The sequence below is a fragment of the Bombina bombina genome, chromosome 8, assembly GCF_027579735.1.
Source record: "Bombina bombina isolate aBomBom1 chromosome 8, aBomBom1.pri, whole genome shotgun sequence".
NCBI classification, from domain to species: Eukaryota; Metazoa; Chordata; class Amphibia; order Anura; family Bombinatoridae; genus Bombina; species Bombina bombina.
This window is the reverse complement of record NC_069506.1, coordinates 350,896,023-350,903,419: the sequence shown is the minus strand read 5'-3', so window position 1 is coordinate 350,903,419 and position 7,397 is coordinate 350,896,023.

Sequence of the window (7,397 nt, the reverse complement as noted above, 5' to 3'; positions counted from 1 at the left end):
ATATATATATATAAATCATTATAATGTCAGAGTATATATATATATAAATCATTATAATGTCAGAGTATATATATATATAAATCATTATAATGTCAGAGTATATATATATATATATATATATATAAATCATTATAATGTCAGAGTATATATATATATATATATATATATATATAAATCATTATAATGTCAGAGTATATATATATATATATAAATCATTATAATGTCAGAGTATATATATATATATATAAATCATTATAATGTCAGAGTATATATATATAAATCATTATAATGTCAGAGTATATATATATATATATATATATATATATATATATAATATAAATCATTATAATGTCAGAGTATATATATATATATATATATATATAAATCATTATAATGTCAGAGTATATATATATATATAAATCATTATAATGTCAGAGTATATATATATAAATCATTATAATGTCAGAGTATATATATATATATATATATATATATATATATATATATATAAATCATTATAATGTCAGAGTATATATATATATATATATATATATATAAATCATTATAATGTCAGAGTATATATATATATATATATAAATCATTATAATGTCAGAGTATATATATATATATATATAAATCATTATAATGTCAGAGTATATATATATATATATATATATATATATAAATCATTATAATGTCAGAGTATATACATTATAATGTCAGAGTATATATATATATATATATATATATATAAATCATTATAATGTCAGAGTATATATATATATATATATATATATATATATATATATATATAAATCATTATAATGTCAGAGTATATATATATATATATATAAATCATTATAATGTCAGAGTATATATATATATATATATAAATCATTATAATGTCAGAGTATATATATATATATATAAATCATTATAATGTCAGAGTATATATATATATATATATATATAATAATTATAATGTCAGAGTATACATATATATAAATCATTATAATGTCAGAGTATATATATATAAATCATTATAATGTCAGAGTATATATATATATATATATATATATAAATCATTATAATGTCAGAGTATATATATATATATATATATATATATAAAAATAATTATAATGTCAGAGTGTATATATAAATCATTATAATGTCAGAGTATATATATATATATATATATATATATATAAATCATTATAATAGAGTATATATATATATATAAATCATTATAGTGTCAGAGTATATATATATAAATCATTATAATGTCAGAGTATATATATATATAATCATTATAATGTCAGAGTATATATATATATAAATCATTAAAGTCAGAGTATATATATATATAAATCATTATAATGTCAGAGTATATATATATATATATATATATATATATATATAAATCATTATAATGTCAGAGTATATATATATATATAATATATATATATATATATATAAATCATTATAATGTCAGAGTATATAAATATATATATAAATCATTATAATGTCAGAGTATATATATATATATATATATATATAAATCATTATAATGTCAGAGTATATATATATATATATATATATATAAATCATTATAATGTCTGAGTATATATATATATATAATAAATCATTATAATGTCAGAGTATATATATATATATAAATCATTAAATGTCAGAGTAAATATATATATATATATATATATATATATAAATATATATATATATATATATAAATATATATAAAATTCATTATAATGTCAGAGTATATATATATATATAAATCATTATAATGTCAGAGTATATATATATATATATATATAAATCATTATAAAGTCAGAGTATATATAATATAAATCATTATAATGTCAGAGTAATATATATATATATAAATCATTATAATGTCAGAGTATATATATATAAATCATTATAATGTCAGAGTAAATATATATATATATATATATAATATATATATATATATATATAAATATAAATCATATAATGTCAGAGTATATATATATATATATATATATATAAATCATTATAATGTCAGAGTAAAATATATATATATATAAATCATTATAATGTCAGAGTATATATATATATATATATATAAATCATTATAATGTCAGAGTATATATATTATATATAAATATATATATATATAAATCATTATAATGTCAGAGTATATACATTATAATGTCAGAGTATATATATATATATATATATATATATAAATCATTATAATGTCAGATATATAATATATAAATATATATATATATATATATAAATCATTATAATGTCAGAGTATATATATATATATATAAATCATTATAATGTCAGAGTATATATATATATATATATAATCATTATAATGTCAGAGTATATATATTATATATATATAAGATAATTATAATGTCAGAGTATACATAGTATATAAATCATTATAATGTCAGAATATATATATAAATCATTATAATGTCAGAGTATATAATATATATAAATCATTATAATGTCAGAGTAGATATATATATATAAATCATTATAATGTCAGAGTAATATATATATATATATTATAAATCATTATAATGTCAGAGTATATATATATATAAAGCATTATAATGTCAGAGTATATATATATATAAATCATTATAATGTCAGGAGTATATATTATATATATATATATATATATAAATCATTATAATGTGCAAGTATATATATATATATATATATATATATATAAATCATTATAATGTCAGAGTATATATATATATATATATAAATCATTATAATGTCAGAGTATATATATATATATATAAATAATTATAATGTCAGAGTATACATATATATATATATATATATATATATATATAATAATTATAATGTCAGAGTATATATATATATATATATATTAATAATTATAATGTCAGAGTATACATATATATATATATATATAAATAATTATAATGTCAGAGTATATATATATATATATATAAATAATTATAATGTCAGAGTATATATATATATATATATATATATATATATATATAAATAATTATAATGTCAGAGTATACATATATATAAATCATTATAATGTCAGAGTATATATATATAAATCATTATAATGTCAGAGTATATATATATATATATATATAAATCATTATAATGTCAGAGTATATATATATATATATATATATATATAAATCATTATAATGTCAGAGTATATATATATAAATCATTATAATGTCAGAGTATATATATATAAATCATTATAATGTCAGAGTATATATATATATATATAAATCATTATAATAGAGTATATATATATATATAAATCATTATAATGTCAGAGTATATATATATAAATCATTATAATGTCAGAGTATATATATATATATATATATATATATAAATCATTATAATGTCAGAGTGTATATATATATATATATAAATCATTATAATGTCAGAGTATATATATATAAATCATTATAATGTCAGAGTATATATATATATATATATAAATCATTATAATGTCAGAGTATATATATAAAAATCATTATAATGTCAGAGTATATTATATAAGTCATTATAATGTCAGAGTATATATATATATATATATATATAATATATAACTAATCATTATAATGTCAGAGTATATATATAATAAATCATTATAAATGTCAGAGTATATATATATATATATATATTATATAGATATATCATTATAATGTCAGAGTATATAATAATATATATATATAATATATATATATTATATATATATATATATAAAAATCATTATAAGTGTCAGAGTATATATATATATATATATAAATCATATAATGTCAGAGTATATATATATATATAAATAATTATAATGTCAGAGTATACATATATATATATATATATATATATATATATATAAATAATTATAATGTCAGAGTATATATATATATATATATAAATAATTATAATGTCAGAGTATACATATAATAAATATATAAAATAATTATAATGTCAGAGTAATATATATATATATATATAGAATAATTATAATGTCAGAGTATATATAGATATATAATATATATAAATAATTATAATGTCAGAGTATACATATATAAAATCATTATAATGTCAGAGTATATAATATAAATCATTATAATGTCAGAGTATATATATATATATATATATATAAAATCATATAATGTCAGAGTATATATATATATATATATATATATATATATATAAATATATATACTAAATATATATATATCTATATATATATATAAATCATTATAATGTCAGAGTATATATATATAAATCATTATATGTCAGAGTATATATTATAATATAAAATATAAATCATTATAATAGAGTATATATATATATATAAATCATTATAATGTCAGAGTATATATATATAAATCATTATAATGTCAGAGTATATATATATATATAAAATCATTATAATGTCAGAGTATATATATATATATAAATCATTATAATGTCAGAGTATATATATATAAATCATTATATTGTCAGAGTATATATATATATATATATATAAATCATTATAATGTCAGAGTATATATATATATATATATAAAATCATTATAATGTCAGAGTATATATATAATATATATAATATATATATATATATATATATATATATATATATAAATCATTATAATGTCAGAGTATATATATATATATATATAAATAATTATAATGTCAGAGTATACATATATATAAATCATTATAATGTCAGAATATATATATAAATCATTATAATGTCAGAGTATATATATATATATATAAATCATTATAATGTCAGAGTATATATATATATATATAAATCATTATAATGTCAGAGTATATATATATAAATCATTATAATGTCAGAGTATATATATATATATAAATCATTATAATGTCAGAGTATATATATATAAATCATTATAATGTCAGAGTATATATATATATAAATCATTATAATGTCAGAGTTATATAATATATATATATATAAATCATTATAATGTCAGAGTATATATATAATAACAATATAGATATAATAATCAATATAAATGTCAGAGTATATATATATATATATATAAATCATTATAATGTCAGAGTAATATATATATATATATATTAATATATAAATATAAATCATTATAATGTCAGAGTATATATATATATAATATATATAAATCATTATAAAGTCAGAGTATATAATATATATATATATATATAAATCATTAAAATGTCAGAGTATATATATAAATCATTATAATGTCAGAGTATATATATAAATTAAAAATCATTATAATAGAGTATAATATATATAAATCATTATAATGTCAGAGTATATATATATAAATCATTATAATGTCAGAGTATATATATATATATATAAATCATTATAATGTCAGAGTATATATATATATATAAATCATTATAATGTCAGAGTATATATATAAATCATTATAATGTCAAGTATATATATATATATATAAAATCATTATAATGTCAGAGTATATATATATATATATATAAATCATATAATGTCCAGAGTATATATATATAAATCATTATAATGTCAGAGTATATATATATATATATATATATATATATATAAATAAATCATTATAATGTCAGAGTATATATATATAAATCATTATAATGTCAGAGTATATATATATAATCATTATAATGTCAGAGTATATATATATAAATCATTATAATGTCAGAGTATATATATATATATATATATATATATATATAAAATAAATCATTATAATGTCAGAGTATATATAATATATATATATATATATAAATCATTATAATGTCAGAGTATATATATATATATATTATATAAATCAGTATAGATGTCAGAGTATATATATATATATATAGGATATAATTATAATGTCAGAGTATACATAATTATATATATATATAGAATAATTATAATGTCAGAGTATATATATATATATAGTATATGATATATAAGTAATTATAATGTCGAGAGTATACATATATATATATATATATATATAAATAATTATAATGTCAGAGATATATATATATATATAATATAAATAATTTATAAGTTCAGAGTATATATATAATAGATAATATTATATATATATATATAACAATAATTATAATTGTCAGAGTATACATATAGTATAAATCATTATAATGTCAGAGTATATATATATAAATCATTATAATGTCAGAGTATATATATATATATATATATATATAAATCATTATAATGTCAGAGTATATATATAATATATATATAATATAAATCATATAATGTCAGAGTATATATATAAATCATATAATGTCAGAGTATATATATATATATATATAAATCATTATAATAGAGTATATATATATATATAAAATCATTATATATGTCAGAGTATATATATATAAATCATTATAATGTCAGAGTATATATATATATATATAAATCATTATAATGTCAGAGTATATAATATATATAAATCATTATAATGTCAGAGTATATATATATAAATCATTATAATGTCAGAGTATATATATATATATAAATCATTATAATGTCAGAGTATATATATAAATATAAATCATTATAATGTCAGAGTATAATATATATATATATATAATATATATAAATCATTATAATGTCAGAGTATATATATATAATATATAAATAATTATAATGTCAGAGTATACATATATATAAATCATTATAATGTCAAAAATATATATATAAATCATTATAATGTCAGAGTATATATATATATAAATCATTATAATGTCAGAGTATAATATATATAATATATAAATCATTATAATGTCAGAGTATATATATATAAATCATTATAATGTCAGAGTATATATATATATATATAAATCATTATAATGTCAGAGTATATATATATATATAAATCATTATAATGTCAGAGTATATATATATATAAATCATTATAATGTCAGAGTATATATATATATATATAATATAAATCATTATAATGTCAGAGTATATATATATATATATATATATAAATCATATAATTTCAGAGTATAATATATATATAAATCATTATAATGTCAGAGTATATATATAAATCATTTATAATGTCAGAGTATATATATATATAAATCATTATAATGTCAGAGTATATATATATATATATTAAATCAATCATTATAATGCAGAGTATATATATATATATATAAATATAAATCATTATAATGTCAGAGTATATATATATATATATAATATAAATCATTATAATGTCAGAGTATATATATATATATATATATATATATATATATATATATATAATATAAATCATTATAAGTCAGAGTATATATATATATATATATAA